Consider the following 18,090-nt stretch of genomic DNA (forward strand, 5'->3'; position numbering starts at 1 on the left):
CCTGTCTTCACGCTTATTTTGTAGCGTACTTCCTACAGAACTCTTTTTTTTTTTTTTTGATTTAGAGTCCTGTCTTCACGCTTCCTTTTACCTGCCAGAGTCTAGAATATCCAGGGCTTGTACTGCGTGCAATGACTCCCAGTCATTCACCAGTTTTATTACTGCGCGCAATGTTTCTCACACATTCGCCAGTTTTAAACAAAGGCCTACTCACCACTGTTGTCTTCCCCTTCGCGGACTCCCGTCAGCCGTTGGATCCCAGCAGGCGGGTCGATCACCAGTCCCAGAAAGGGTCTCAGAAGCTCACTCTACGGAGCCTGCCATGCGCATGGTCTTTCTGGTGTTCCACCTCACCCGCTGGAATCATTAGGCGTGTTGGGATCCGGCTCGAAGGACCAAGTAAATGTCAGGTTCAACCAGCCTAAGACATACAAAATCTTATACACAAAGTTAATGCCTGGTTCAATTAACCTGAAACATTCAGAACACCACAAAGAAGAAGAGAAAGACAAGAGTGCTAAATTTCTTACTCGCGAGGAGAACAGACAGAGACACGCTGTTACAATCTCATGCCCGCTCTGAAGCGTGTTCAGCCGTCTCCTCTCTTTTTATTTCCTTAGGGTGGTCCCTAGTTACAGAAGAAGAGTTGCAGCACTACAGGAAAGGGGGGACACACAGCTGCAACTTCTCAGTCTATATGTCTAGTATCTTTGTCTGCACACGTTGCTCTATCCTTGACCTCGGAACGGCTCGTTCCGTCTCCATCAGCTCTGTGGTCAGGGCTCAGCTCCTCTTCCGCACATCTGACTCCTTGATGATTCCTCAGCCGTTGCACCGTCTTACTTTTGCTTTCCTGAGGAAACAACTCTTACACAAACAAGCTGCTCACACACACATACTAAAATAGGTCAGTGATAGTATTTAAGTAATAGAGTGAATATGGGATAACTTATATACGTTTATTCCAACAATGAGAAAGCAAGAGCTTACTTACAAAGCTACAAAAATGCTTTGAAGAAGTTTGTGGGGTTGTCCCCAAGGAAGATAGGAAGCCCCCTGTGCACCTGTGTCCGGGTCGCAGTTGGCTCTGTAGTCTTTTGGGAATTAAACACAGTACCACAAGTTAGATAGCTAAAATGAAAAACAAATAATGATCTATAAGAAAGCTTAAACAAACCAAGCAATGTTTGTATTGAATTATACAACTAATGCTAATGCATACTAACGAATACAACTAATGCAAGCAGCTCGCGGTGTCCACAACGTAAACACCTCCACAGCGACTGCTACACTCCTTTACCCCAACAGCGGTTGAATCACTTTTCTATCGTGTAAAATGATGGTTATATAAATGATACAGTCGAGCAAACTCGCCGGTATGTTAGCCGTCCTCAGGATGTTAACACTAAGCTAACTTAACATTCAGCTGACACTTTTTTGAGTGGATATTAGCTAGTGTTAACAATAAGCATGTATTAAAACCATGCAGAGGTTCAAACAGTAACATTAGACAGAAAAAAAAAGCTGCGTCAACAAATTATCTGCAAGCTTTTGGGTATTAAAAAATAAATAACTAGGCTTCAATAGTTATTTTACATGCTAACCATCCACTTGGAGTAAGACTGCTTCCTGGTCAGGGTACCATCTGCTGCCGATGCCTGTGCTCGTCCCGCCAGGTGTAGACCCCCTTGGACGCACGTGACCAGGCAGGTTTTTGAATTAGCCCCCTCCCCGTTCTTATGAAAGTAAGCATACCAAGTTATCTCTGCTAAACCTGATTAGTGCAATAAATCTTTTAGCTACATAGTACAAGCAACTAATGTTGTTTAGTAATGATACCAGGTTTTTACTAAACATAAAAGAATAAGTAATGATCACTGGTAAGTTTAATTAGAAACAAAATCTGGGTTTTAAGTGTATCACCTCTGAGTAAGTGAAACTGTGTCCTTGTTGCAAAAAAAAAAAAAAAAGGTCAAGTAGACAAACTTTTTTTTCTCGCATTCGTATCTTTTATTTAGTAAAAATTTACAAATCACAGAAACATAAACAACCAAATGAATCAGTTTAGAGAATGCAACTACATCAAGGTTAAATAAAGACACATGCAATGAAGCTATGAATTTTGGATTTCCTTAAGAATCCTGTTACCAATCATTTTATTTATTTTATTATTTTAAGTGCCTGTCAAACTATTTCTATAAGATCTGAGCTGCAATAATGTAAATCTGACTGTGACATTGTGGTTTCATCCAAACAGTCCCTCATGAAATAAAACTCATGTTACACTTATTATACTAAAACCTGATGAAAACCATGTGTTCCAGTTGGTAATTAATTGAGGAAGCAGTGCAATGCTCAGAACGTGCTAATCTGGATGAAACCATACGATTTCCACCACACAGTCGCTACAGCTGATCATTACCTAGAGCTTTAATTCACATTATTTCATCCTTATTTGCTTTGGTTACAAGATCATGGAATGGGAAGTCGTGAAAATAAAGCAGTAAACTGAAATGAAACCTTGATCTGGAGATCTTTAAGTTCCTGACAGTTCTCATCTTAAGCATGTTGTTGTTAATATATAAGAAATTGATGCATTAAGTTGATTTTTGCATAACTCTATTTGAACTTTAGAACTGAAGTGCCTAAGCTGAACACTGACAGGATGTGGCCATCTAGTGGTTCAGCAAATCCCTACTGAACATGAGCAGGCATCTGTTTTATTCTCTGTGATGTTCTTAAAGCTTCTGACTGATGTAGTAAATGTTTACATGGTGTCATTTAAAGGGGTTTTCAGCACATACATACATCTTTCAAAAGAAAAGTTCTTATTTATAACCTTTCCATCTTTGAGCTCATAAACCTTCACTCTGCGTACCACAGGTTCTTTGTTCATCAGAGCCATCGATGCAGTCTTCCTCCCGATCACAGACAAATCCCAGTGAGATGCATTCACCGCTCGTCACACATTTAAACTCCTGCGAGGAGCACGATGGAGGCGCTGACACAAGAGAACGAGGAAACAGGTAAATAGGTAAAAAACAACAACAACATGCCTGGCCTTGATTCTCTACTTATACTTCACTACTCTTTGTCTTTGTTGGGTTTTTCTTGCAGAATTTAATCTTCCCACTATTATACAGCTCATATGTCTGTGTGGTGAATTTGTAAAAATAAAACAATCTGAAACGATGTAAACCCTGGGTTCTTTGTGATTGTTTTCCTCTGTACTTTCCGTTCTTCCAGTGATCAGATGAAACACGACAGTCCAGCTCATCAGAGTCATCTGTGCAGTCTTTAGTTCCTTCACTCTCCAGTCTTTGTCAATGCATTATCCATTGGTGCACTGGAATTCATCGCTGTCACAGTTTCCTGCAGAAAACACAGATTTGTTTAAATATCATGGATCTGTTATGGTCAGAGTGATAATTTAAATTATTTACATTGTTTGGTATAATTCAGTGAGTTACATTTAAATGTGTGATGTCCAAATTGCTTAAACAGGACAAAAAAAGTGCATTTTACAATTTCCTTGACAAATGAGTTACCATGTTTATGAGTGTTATAGTTATTCATTCTTTCCTCTGTGCATCTGAACCTCAGAGCATGTGATTTGGCCTTTAAACAGTAGTTAATTCTTCACAGCAAAAACTGACCTTTGAGTATATGTGAAACTGTCATTTAAAAGTGATTACTGATGTCTGAGTGATAGCTACTGGTTTGTGTATTTGGCCTTTCTGTTGTTTTTTTTTGCATTGATCATTTTTACATAAATATAAACAACAGAATGACAGTCTGGAGAATGTAACTACATAAAAGTGCTCAACTCAGTGGAAACAGCTAAATTTGTCAATAATCATTTTATTCATTCAAATGTCGTTCAAACTAAATTGTAAGTCCTTTTTACATATTGGAGAACGCAGCTTTGCGATGATGGGACCCATGAGATTACACATAAATCCCCAAACCCTGATCATTACTTAGTGCTTTGATTGCTGTTATTTCATCCCTATTGGCTTTAGGTATGAGAACATTATGGTTTGTGCACATTCAAAAAATTCCTAGGAAGCTCTTGCAAGCACTAGTTTCTCATAGGACCGGTCGGAGTGGTTAGAAAAAACACAAATAATTAATTTCTTTATATAATTGAAAAATCAATTCAGGCGTTAAGGGGTTAAGAGTTTGCAACTACCTTGACCAAGCTGAATCCCTTGGCACAGCAGCAGTGCAAGAAATAGAAGGTGAAGACCTTCACTACCCATAATTTAATGCTCACTTTTAAGCCCCTACTCCTCTTGTCTTTCTCAGCTCAGGTGTTAGTTTGACAAACTGCGTACGCTCATGCTAAAATCTGTGTCCTGGCTCTCTCAACCCAAACGAAGACTGATGAAGACAGCGCCTTTGGGATTGGGAGGCAGTTCAGTAATGTGACATGGAGTAGTAATACAGCTTTTTATGGCTTGCTCCTTTACTCCTTTACATAAACTTCATCTAAGATTAACTTTTACGTCTTGGTATGTTGTCTGCATCAGCAAGAAAAAGTAACTACTCATATTTGTGTAACAGTTTGACAGGAAGTCAGAGCTGCTCATAGCTGAAGAGAGACTGAATATAGACTTTGAGGTATTTTAAATATCAGCCTCCACATACAAAATATCAGTTTAGCATCAAGTCAGTTAAACATCTAGGATACTGATCTGGTTGGTTCAGTAGCAGAGGGGGTTGTTAATCAATTTCAGCTGCTTTGGTTTTAATGAAATTAACAACAGGTGCACTAGAGCTGCAACAATGAGATGACCCCCAGAACAGGAACATTTACAGGTGGAGGACCACTGATATTTTTTCCCTCCTCATCTTTTCTGACAGTTCTTCACTAGTTTTGGATTTGGTTAGGGTCCGTGCTGTCTCTTCCAGCACAGCCTCAACAACATGGAGCAGATTCCAAGAGGAGTATCTGCCTGTCAGTTACTCTCGGAGAGCTGGGCAGGGCCGTAGAAGGTCGTCCAAGGAGGAACAGGATGGGCCCTGCACAAATGACCTACTGCAGGCCACTGGTGTGAATGTATCAGACCAAACAATCAAAAACAGACTCCATGAGGGAGGCCTGGGGGCCTGACGCCCTCTACTGGGAACTGTGCTCCATTGCCCTGCACATTGGAGCGTGATGGCCATTGCCATAGAACACTAAAATTGGCAGAACCCCCCAGCCACTATTCAGAGTGGTAAGTAGTTACAGAAAATGAATGAATGGACTAGCCCGCCGCATATATATATATTATCTTTGATTTTCTTCTTTAAATTCAGCCCTCTGTATGTTGTGGCATGTGGCATCCTTTTGTTCCTAACATATTACCTCAGTCCATATCAGTAGAGACTTCCAGCTTATTTTTTCTCCATTGAGAGCTGATGTGTTTTCAAAGTGTACCTTTAATTTTTTGAGCAGTGTGTAATTTGAGTTTTTCTCTTCGGGTCAGGGATCTTGTTAAGGATTTATCCAGGGGAGGTAGGACCAAAGTGCAGGACAAAGAGGGAGGAGGCAGGAGTGGGCAAAAAACTAAGTTTAATCAAACAAAAAGGAAACAAAAGGCACTGCTGAAACAGCAGGAACTCCAACAAACAAAAATCAAAACTTTCAAAAGACAAAAAAGGTAACAAGAGACTAAAGGCGAAAAACACTTGAAACACTGAGGGCACTGGTGACACACAGAGGAGTAAAAACACTAGAATGACGCGACAAGGAACAAAGGGGAAGGCAGGGCTATATATGCACACACGAGGAACAGAGGGGTGACGAGACACAGGTGACACAAATCAGTAGACAAGGAGGAAACCAATTACCTAATCAAAAACCATGGAAACACAGGGAGTAATACAACAGGAAATCAAAAACTTAACATAAAACAGGAAACAGGAAAACAAGAAACATGAACAAAACTAAAAGCGCGAACACAGGTGAAACAAAACCAGAACCATCACAGATCTGTTCTTTTGCTTCTATCTATACGACCTATATTGTTCAACCCAGTTACAAATAGTGGGAACCACTGTGTTTGATGATGGTTATAAAAATGGATTTAAAACATTCTCCTAAAAGTTCACCACTCATTAGTTTCATAATTTCTTTGCGTTCTATTGAGGAATTTAAAGAACTAAATCTAAATGAGAGTGTGATATGCACATAGCAGTAGCCTGTATCGTTTTATATACTGCTGTACTTGTCAAATGAAAACTTGTGAATTACCTCTTAAGTTATATGCACCTCCCTTATGATAAATGGGTTAGGATAACCCTTAGACCTGTTGTACAAGGTACAAATATGCGATGTGTACGTGATAATTCACCCTGTGGAAGTCAAATGTATTTAAAACACAAAAACTAGCAACAAGTGTTCTCTATGAAAGAAAATCTTTTAATGTACGCATATAAATGTTTTTATAAATTAAATGATGATAATGTCAGTTATACAAACCATATCAGTGTAATAAATATTTTTAAATGAAACATGTAAATGCACCTGACAAGCCCCATTTCGCCGATTAAGACATTGTTCATTTTATCTGAAGAACCTCGTCTCATTCTGAACCAACACAAACCTGGAAAAAAACAATTACTTGTAAATCAACAGATAAAAGTTTATAGTGCAAATAGACAACTCTTGACTTTAAAATTAGTGGACGGCACCAAGATGGGGCGAGATGGAAATCATATCCCATACTTTAATGAAGTTGTTGGACAAAAGACAAAAAATAAATAAATAAATAAAACTCAGAGAAATGAATTTCCATTATCTTGCATGTAGTAAAGGCTGGATTATGCTTCCGCATAGTGATCACGCAATGGTCACGCAATGGCCACGCAGTTGCTTGGACGCAGTCGTGAGACCGTGATGGCTCTGCGTGGGGTTTACGTGTCGAAATGTATGCCACACCGGTAGAGGGCGCTATCATTTTTTGTGACTGACCGACCGAGACTCTTGTGACGTATCTCGCCTCGTATAGTTATTTACCTTCCGGCTTTTGTCGTAGTCACAGTGAACGATGGACACCGAGACAGAGAGACTGGCGTTGGAGCTCCAAATTATTGAAGCAGAGGAAGAAATACTTATATTGCAAATTAGGGCACGACAAAGGAGACAATGATGTTTATGAGTGGAAACCGGAAAAGCGGTCTCCAGCGGATGTAGTTAGCGGACCAATCACAGCCAATGCCGCTGCGTTGCTGCTGCGTTGCTGTTGCGTCGCCTCGACGCGCGTCGACAATTTTTGGGAGGTGCACGTCTGGCCCTTGCGTAGGACGCACGGGAGTCCGCAAGGACGCAATAGGTCCATAATAGGTCCGTACGCACGGACGCGCTGTGTCAACGCGGAAGCATAATTTGGGCTTAAGGGTTGTCGTAGCCCTGGCTCTGATCATAGGGGTTGTTCTGAGATGGAGCCTGAGTGGATGCGTTACTGCCATCGTGGTTGTTGTTCACCAACTGCAGTAGAAAACAAAAGATTCTCCGTCAGAGACATTTGAGCAAATAGGCCAAGGAAGCACAGAGCTAGATGACAACACAGTTGATTGTAAGATTGAGCTTCCTAATATGTTATTTTCCTCACATTTATTTAAAACACTAAAGAAAGGCAACTGGACTTGTAGAGTTCCTTGAAGACGTTTCATCCAAGTCTTCAGTTCTAACTGACTGGTGGAGGAGTTAGGGTTTAAATAGGAACATCTGTGGGTGTTACCCATCAGAAACTCTCATGACTAGAGTCTGTTAACGACCAGATACTTACCTGTCAGTGGAGGAGACTGTTTGACCCTGTCCTCTGTGTTGTAGATTGATATCAGATTATATCTCGGTCTACCTCCCCATGTTCAGAGAAGGATTCTCCAATTTGACATAGATGTCTTCCTTTACTCCTCTTTCAAACCATCTGTCTTCTCTGGCTAAAACGTGGATGTTGTTGTCTTCAAAGGAGCGTCCTCTGTCCTTCAGGTGTAGGTGGATTCAGCTGAATCATTTCTTGACGAGCTGGCAGACACTAGTCATGTGAGTTTCTGATGGGTAACACCCACAGATGTTCCTATTTAAACCCCAACTCCCCACCAGTCCTTTGAAACTGAAGGCTAGGACGAGACATCTTCGAGAAACTCAACGAGTCCAGCTACCTTTCTTTAGCGTGTTTTGAATATATCAAGGATGGGCAACTGGCGGCCCGGGGGCCGCACACGGCCCGCAACCTCACTCCAAGTGGCCCTTAGATTAATTTTTGAAAATTATAAAAATGTGTCCTGAATCAGTTGTAATGACACAGTTGGCCACTAGATAGCGCCTCTAATGCAGACGCCGCCTCGTACACGCTTCCACTGGGTCTTCTCTACCAATGAAGAAGAGACGAGCCAAGAGCGGAGGAAAGAGAAAACTTGATCAATGGTGTCTTTCAGGTGAAAGAAGATTATCTGTTCACTGCCGCTACAATACATTGCACAGAGCTAAATACGAGAAGTATACTGAAGCTGCAAGCGCCGCTATCGTAGCAGACCTCAAATCAAAAGTCCACAAACAGTGACTTTTTACCAGTGCCCACTGCTGGTAGTGGTGAGGTAGAGTGGGTATGCAGGGAAAATGTTAAACTTTTTCTTAGTGTAAAAATGCCCAAATTAGTTAAAAAAAAGAAATCACAGTAAGTGATTATTTTTTGTTTGCTTCAATAAACACACACACACACACGTGTGTATATATATATATATACGCACACAAACATTTAAAATGGCAGTTTTATCATATCTGGTTAAGTGTGCGGTCCTATGTGGCCCTCAGCTAGTGTCGATGAAAAATTGTGGCCCCCTCCTTCATTTAGGTTGCCCATTCCTGGAATATATCATGACCTGGATGACTGAGAACCTTCACAGACACATTTTCTTTACACACAGACAGAGGGAATACCCACCGAGTTCCTCCCCATAGGAGACAGGTTTTCCTGGCTGTTGCTGGCAGTCATCTCCAGGTTGCTGCTGTTGGTGCTGCTGGTGCTGTTGTCGTTGACCGTTGCCCGTGGGAGTCTAATAACCCCATCCTTGATATAAGCTGCCAAGCCATTGGCCAAGTCTGAAGCCTGGTTGTTGACTGAGTTGCCATTGATCAGTGATGCCTTGGGAGCAGACTGGTTGACGTAGAGCTTTCCGACAAATGCACGATTGTTTGTCTTCAACTTTTTCTTTGACAACCTAACAACATTAAAGGAAAATACATATCACATTCAACTGTTTTATTGTGATTCATCGTGATTCATTTTGTTGGATTCCTATGTAATTGTTCCCGTTAACTGCAATTATAAAGGTACACACAGTAGTTACCATGCCTTGCTAGGTAAAGGTGTGTATTAGTGTCACGTGAGGGAAAGAGAAACATGGCAAAGGCATGACAGAGACAGTGGTGAATGTGTGAAAGTGGGCGTATAGGTGAAAAACTCACATGTGAGTGACTAACGGCAGAAGAATGAGGGCTATGAGCAGCAGTCCACCGAGCACGGAGCCGACGATCACCAGGGTGCGCTGCCATGCTAATAAACAATGTACAGGACGTCAGTATCAGAGTATCACAGCACACAGTAACACAGCCTAACACAGGGATATATTATTGTTTCATTCATTGTTAATCATGTGCTGCATACTCACTTTCATCACAGTTAAAACCAGAATGACCAAATGGACAACTGAAAGACAAAGAAAATGACTTTATCATTCAGATAGATAGATAGATAGATAGATAGACAGAAGCACTTACTTGACACATACATAACCCACTGCCTTTTGTCCACTAGGACAAGCTGCAAAAACATAAAACATGTAAAGTCAGTTTGTTGTTTGGTCTAAGAAATATTAACACACTCTTCAGACATTTAAAAATCCAAAACTAAATCCTCCCACCAAGACACATTCTGGTACTGTGGTCAGACGGAACATAGGCATCCCGACAGGTGCAGTTGAAGGATCCATCTAGTGGAGTGCATCTTGCAGTGACTTCATCACATGGTTTCCTCTCACACAGGTTTACAGCTTTAATTCAGAGACAGAGAGAGAAAGTGAGATGATAACACTCCTTCCAAACAACTAACGAAAGACCACGTACTTTCCATGGTTTCTGAAACGAATGCCAGTACATGGTTCCTTTTGATGTAATCCTAATAAAATCATAAAATGAACTGCACTATGGAAATCCGTTTGAGCATTTATTCAATATCCTTGATATCGGACTTAAGGTCCATGTACTAGTAAGCATTTTGTCCTCACTAGTAAGACGATTTTGCGCACTAGTAGAACTACTAGGGCACACTAGTAGAACGACTGTGTCTTACTAGTAACGTTTTTTACACTACTAGTGCCACTGTTGGCCTACTAGTGCGCAATCAAACCCTACATGTAAACTACTGTGCTGCACTAGTAACACTACTACGCCCTACTAGTAGGCATGTGTCACGCACTAGTAGCCTCCTGGACCCTACTAGTAGCACCAAAATGCCCACTAGTAGCAATAGTAAGGCATTTTTGACCTCACTAGTACTACTAGTAAGTACAAAATGTCCACTAGTAGTACCAGTAAGATATATTTTACCTTACTAGTACTACTAGTAACAGCAAGAATGCCCACTAGTAGTACTAGTGAGAGCCAAAATGTCCACTAGTAGCACTAGTAAGATGTTTTTGATCTTACTAGTACTACTAGTGAGGTTCAAAATGTCTACTAGTAATACTCTTATGTCTCTTTCGACATCACTAGTACTACTAGTGGACATTGTGGCTCTCACTAGTACTACTAGTGGGCATTGTCGCTGTTACTAGTAGTACTAGTAAGGCCCAAATTGTCAACTAGTACTACTAGTAACAGTACTAGTAAGAGCCACAGCAACCACTAGTAGCACTAGTTGGGTTATTTTGGACCTTACTAGTACTACTGCCCTTACTAGTACTACTAGTAAGGGCAAAAGCGTCCACTAGTAGTACTAGTAAGGTGTTTTTGGCCTACTAGTAGTACTAGTAAGGGTCTAAATGTTCACTAGTAGAACTAGTGAAATAAAATGCTAATGGGGAGGTGGGGACAGCACATGCATTGAGGTTTCCTATTGGCTCTTCTGAAAGGATTCCACCCAGCAAAAACTTAACCCCATAAAGCCTGATGAGCTATTACTGTTGTTCTTGTTGGTAATAAGAAGAACAATAATGATGTTATGTTATGATGATGATATCAACAATGTCAGATATTTGATGTCCTGGATATGCATATCCGTGATATCACTGATATCACGGATATCAACCTTGATCAACCTTGATATCACGGATATCAACCTTGATATCCATGATATCAGTGATATCAACCTTGATATCTTGATATCCGTGATATCCGTGATATTACCGATATCACGGATATCAAGGATATCACGGATATCAAGGATATCACGGATATCACTGATATCCTTGATATCACGGATATCACGGATATCAACCTTGCACTAGCGCTCCTACCGGTAACAGGAGAGTATTGCGGATTGCGGGGGATTAATCAGCGACATCGATAGTTGGACGAATTAAGGTAAGTACTAGCCTGGGTGTTCCCATACTGCTTTGCGCGCGATTTCATTCTCGCTGCATAAGCAGTCTGGAAACCATCGCCCATATTTGCGCCTGAGATAGGGAACCAATCACAGAACGGGGGGGGGCAGCAAGACGATGACGACGTCTATGCGCGACACCGAAGCTTGTAGTGTGTTAATCCAACATTGCAGCGGACCTAACGTTACCGTTCGATGCAGTCTTAGACAGTGTTTTAAGTAGCTTAGAATGCAAGTTTATTTTAAAAAAAGAGCAACGTTTGGTGTTGAAAGACTTCATTGCCAAGAAGGATGTGTTTGCTCTGCTACCAACAGGCTTTGGCTATGAATCGCGCGCAAGGCAGCATGGGAATTACCAGGCGCATTTGATAGACATTCGTAGCGCCCAATAAACGGCTCTAGGCATTTGTAAAACCACGCCTCAAATACGAGAAAATGAACACGTAGTTTCCAGACCAGCATCTCATTGAGATGTGCAGTCGCGTCAGCCAGGCTAGGTAAGTACAGCAAATGTGTTTAATTAACACTTGAGAACAATATAACATGTTGTCAGCTCGGTTTAATGTTGATTCGCCTTCTAGTATACTATCTAGAATTACTACGGGGGATAATTAACGTTATAAGAGCTAACGTTAAATTAAAACAACTAGCCAAAAGTTATTTTTTTTTGAAAAGTAAGCTAGCTAGCTAGCTAGCTATCATGATAACAGTTACGTAAATATGACTTTTAGAAGACGTCAGGACATGCACAGGTGAATATCATGTTTGTAACCATGTTGCTAAAGCTAAATAAAGTTGTTTAAAAAGTGAAAACCTGGAATGGAAAAGGACAGACAGATAAGACAGGTGTCCATTGCGTCTGTAAGCAGATTTTCAAATGCTATTATCATACTTTACATATTTAATTTACCAATCACAGTATCTATTGTTCTGAAGAGAAAGCGTTTGTTGAAGTAGTTAAGTAATATATTAATTTATAACTGCTGTTGGGATCTGAACCTGGGGGTGAGCTATGGAAGCTCACCATGCACAACCAAGTTAACCACATGTCTTGGAAACAAAGGGAAGCACCAGAACTCCCACAATCCTCCAGGTGTGAAACTGACCAAGCAGTTCACTGGCTGACAGTGGCATGTGACCTATGAGGTCATCAGGTCATATAAAATGCACCGTTTGGCCTTTGTTCTCTCTCTTATTCTCTTATCCTCTTATCCTCTACAACTCCACACCTCCACGTGGAGACCCCCCCAGCTGCTCGGCTGCAGCTGGGTGCCAGGCCTGTTCTCCTTACAGCAGCGAAGCGAGATCCTGCTGAGGAATCTACACCAGGTTTTTTAGCCAACAAACAGAAGGTTTGCAGGCTAAACTCCCAAACAACAGGAGCCACATGGCTAGTTAGCACCGAGCTGCTAACAAGCCACTTCAAAGGACTTCAAGGAGCGGCCAGTTTCCCTCCAACGTCTGCCATCAGGAAAACACAGCAAGGACTACAACTTTTCCCAGTTTGGCCTTCCATCAGGAACTGCCAGCTAAAGGAGCAACACACCAGAAATTGACTTTTCCACCAAATCTGGTAGTATGACCTGGGCCTAGTTAAGCTAAGCAAAGCATAGAACTTAAACTTTGATTGAATGTGATATTTGTGTTTATTGAGTTGTTTATAGTATAGTGGTTTGATGTTAGTTTAGATTACGCAACACATAGACTCAGGGTCTTGCATGCTTAACTAACCACTCTTCCTCTAACCTGGCACCTCATAAAACCCTTATCACATTCCACATATCTACTAGCCAGCACATGGTCTGAGTGTCCCCACTCAGCAGCCATTGTTTCCTTTGTGTTCAAGACCTCAAGACCGGCGGCCATCTTGGCACGCCCACAACCGGCGGCCATCTTGGCACACCCACAACCTGCGGCCATTTTGGCTCACACACACACACACACACACACACACCTGTATTGAGTACACTGTAGTTAGCTTGTATGTTTAATTTTATTCTTGTTAATAAATGTCTTTTAAACATACCTGTCTGTTTAATGTTGCACAAGAGTGAATATTGCCAACCTCTACACTGCCAAGAACTCCAAATTCCTTCAACTGTAACAAGTTAACGTGGTAATTTTGGTTATAGTTATTAAGTTAATTATTAATCCGAACTCCAAATTGACAATTTAGTATAATTTATGAGACTGTTTTGATTAATTGGCTATCTTTTCCCTTCCTAGAAGGGTGGTGCCCCGAGGTGATCTAGTAATTCAGATCCAATTATTTAATAATAAATAATTATTTTTGATAATTATTAATTATTCATGATAGCCAAACCCCAATACTGAGTGCCTTAGTACCAGGCCCAACACTGCCCTATGTCTGAAATCAGGCATGGTCCCTGAGAACCTGAGGCCCTCTTGACAGGTCAGAGTGATCATGGGATTTAAAAGTGTGAAATAGTACACAATGTACATACTAGATTGTGTACTACATGCATACTGTGTTACATAATGCACCTTTTTATCTAACTTATCGCATCATCTTCAGATATAGGCTGTTGCATACATAGCCAGGTATTATGATTACAAAATATCTGCATACCTGAGGAATGTGTCGTTGAAAATTGTACATTTTCCAATAATCTTAAAGCAATTTAACAGTAATACTTAATGCTGTCTATCTGTCTGTCTTGCAGTGGGACAAAGTGGAAAAACTCCTGGGAGCCAAAAGACAACATTCAAAGGTAACATCCTGAAATAGACTGTTACTGTGTCATATTGATTTTGGTATTGTTGCTGTTTTGTATGCCAGTTATGGAGACTGACAGTTATTATATATTCTTTGATATATTTGCTTTATGATCTGTTTTGCTTGATCTTTGAGGAGACAGGCTACATGAATTCATTCATTCATTCATCTTCTATACCCGCTTATTCCTGTTAAGGGTCGCGGGGTCTGCTGGAGCCTATCCCAGCTCTCATCGGGCGAGAGGCTGGGTACACCCTGGACAGGTCACCAGTCTATCGCAGGGCTAACACAGAGAGACACACAACCATTCACTCTCACGTGCACACCTATGGCCAATTAGAATCACCAGTGAACCTAACCAGCATGTCTCTGGACGGCGGGAAGAAGCGGGAGAACCTGGAGAGAACCCACGCAGACACAGGGAGAACATTCAAACTCCACACAGAAAGGAACCAGTCGGCCCATGGATTCGAACCGATGACCTTCTCGCTGTGAGGCATCAGTGCTAACCACCCTGGCTATGTGAATGATAAATGTTAATGTCTGGTAATGTTTTAAAATAAAATACCTGCCACCTGTCTCTGTCTGTGTTCATTTCCATTCAATTCAGTTTCATGATTGTTTACAGTTTATAAATTAGCAGCCTGAATAGGTTTGTTTTCACTAAAAAAGGGTGAGGGGTTAACAGACAACTTCATCCAATCACACCCATTCCAGTAGCTTAGCCAGCATAAAAGACAAGCCCATGTCATCGAGAAGTACATTCCTACCCATCAGCTGAATGTTTGTGCTTATATTGCTTGTTAATTACTCAGAATTTATTTAGTTTTGATTAACATTTATTGTTAAAGGCATAAGCTGTGAATCTGTAGTTCCACTATAGGTGAGGATAGAAGTTACAATTAGAGATGCACCGGATCCAGGTTCCGGATCCGGATCCGGCCGGATAATGGCGTTTTTATGGGGTCCGGTTACTGCCGGATACCTAGCGTGGCAACCGGATCCGGACCCGGAAGAACGTGATTACGCGGTTAATGTTTAGAGAAGCCATCCACTACATTGTGTTAGCAGTCCTCGTCGGAAATGGAAGCAGGGAGCCGAAAAAGTGCTGTGTGGCAGTACTTTAAACTGGTAGAGGGAGATTCAAGTCATGCGATATGCACGCTTTGCTGTCAAAGTTTGTCTCGAGGTAAAAACGTTAAAGTGTACTCAACATCTCCGCTGTTTTACTGCATTATAATGTACAAGCTGATGATCGGAGTAGGATCCGGATCCGGTTCCGGATCCGGCAGGATCTTAAGCAGTGGATCCGGTATCCGGCAGGATCCTAAAAATCAGGATCCGGTGCATCTCTAGTTACAATATTCTGAAATCAAGGAATGCCTCTGTCGCATATCCACATTAGTGTTTTGTTGAGATGCTGTTTTTTCATTGAAACACACAGATGTCAGAAATGACCTATTGGACATCATAACAACGGTATGTGTAACTGATTTACTCAAAGTCCCTTGACAAATAACTGTTGTGATGTTAGTTTACACACAGGTTCAAGATGTCTGGTGGAATTAATTGGCAAAAACAAATGAGCAGATACAATATAAATTACTAATTCAGTTGTAAATCTGTCAGATATAATTACCTTACATGATTTTTTCTCATTGTTTAAAAAAAAATACTTATTTCATGGGTTAAGTCCTCAAAAGGCTCTCTGAATCTAAGCCTGTGCACAGCTGTGTTCATGAAATGTGAAAATCCATACTTTGTTGTAGGACTATAATAAAGATATTGTTGGAAAGGTCTCAACGTGGGGAATAACATATCTTAGTTTTAGGGGTTGTAACTGACTCCTTCTTTGAACTATTGACCTTTGAACCCTGACTTCTGAGAATTTTTGAAGGCTTGTAATTCTGCATCAAAAGGGGCTATAGACATGGGACAAAGGGCTGTAGAAAGCTTATGAACTCTGCCTTTTGTGCCTGTGTGACTATACCTAGTGGATATAGACAGAAAGTGGGAGCGCTGTCCAAAATGGTATCTTTTCACCCACTTGACAATTATATGCTCAAATTCTGGTAAGAAATGTGTTTCCCACACCCTTAAACCCCCGGCTATGTATTCATTTTATTATTTATAACCTCCTATTCGAGGAAATCACTAATCGTGGTAGAAACTACAAATCCCTTGAGCTGCGACATGTAGCTTGATACCAAGTCACGTGATATTTGTAGTTTTTTCATTTTCAAACATATATGTTAAAACAGGGTTGTAAAAAATATATATATACTGATTACATCGAATATCTAGTATTGCCGAACTAGCGATGACATTGCTTTAAGTCGATATATGTTAAGAAAAAGTAAAGAGAGTTTATTTAGGATGTGTTTAGAACCGCGCAATATAGATTTACGCCAAACAGCAATGCAGTTTGGTTCTCCCGCTTCAGTAGGCTTACAGTAGGCAGAGGTTGGATTGGTTTATCTGCTGAACACATGAAATATTTACTACAGCCGAACTTGTAATGGCAGTGATTATAGTTGGTTTAAGTTAAGAAATGACACACAACACTGCATTTTAGTCGTTTATTTGAAAATATTATGAAGCTTTGCTGTAGCTTGGTTGAGCGGCAGAAAGCGAACGCAGCCAATCCACGGCGGACAGCCGACCTCATAAGATCTTTTAATAATACAGTTCAAAATGCACGTGTGGACCAGGTTTAACGAATGCATTGAGTAACACGGCATTAGTAGCATTCACTTTGAGGATGTGGGTAGTATTTTCACGCTAATCGGCTCGTTTTCTACCCCGGGATGACGACGGAGGTTGAGCGGCCGATCACCTCAGGAGGCCGGCCGCTCGTCTCTGAGATGACTCGCCGCCCCCGGTTCCACGGGTGGTGCTTCACTTCTCCGAAAACATCGAAGCAAACTTCCAACCAGGCGTTATTTGGATAAACTGATCACATATTGGGGATCTACACCGTTACTTTCTAGCATGAAAAAATATTAAAACTTAATAAAGTGACGTATTAACAGCTATAGAGCGGGAATTAAAACAGCTTTTAGCCTGCTTATTACGATGCCGCTAGAGGGCACTAGCGCGGCTAGTCACCCCCAAACGTAACACTGGGTCGTAATTGACCTTTGGCTAAGCCCCGCCCCCCTTGGTTACTGTTGCTACGTCCGACATTCTCTTCTGGGCTGTGGTTTTCTGGTTATCTATAAGGCTCTGGTATCAATATCAAGGAGCAACACTGTTCATGCAAAGCTGGGTACGTCTCTATTCACTTCTATAATCGTTATTACGAAGCAAACGGACTAACGTTACACACGTATGCGTTGTATTTCTTCAGCGTGTGCTAGCGTATCAACAACTATGCAACTTAAGCTGTAACGGTGATGTTTTGGTTAGCTCCACAGGGTTTTGCGCGCACATCATTGGGCTTATCCATACCCTGGATGCTGGATATATACCGACAGTATAGCCTGCCGAGACCGAAAATATGAGACGCCTGCGTTAAAGTCAATGGAGCGCTGTGAAAAAGTGTCGGACCCCTGTGGGAGCTCTCTTGGCTGTGATTGGTCAATCTACATTCTAGGGCGGGGCTTAGCCAAAGGTCAATTTGGTGGTCGTTCACACGGATATCAAGGTTGCAACTTGATTGTCACCGCTCGATATCCGTGATATCCGTGATATCAACCTTGATATCACGGATATCACTGATATCACGGATATCAACCTTGATATCCTTGATATCGCGGA

The sequence above is a fragment of the Chelon labrosus genome (genome assembly GCF_963514085.1).
Source record: "Chelon labrosus genome assembly, chromosome: 19".
Lineage (NCBI taxonomy): Eukaryota > Metazoa > Chordata > Actinopteri > Mugiliformes > Mugilidae > Chelon > Chelon labrosus.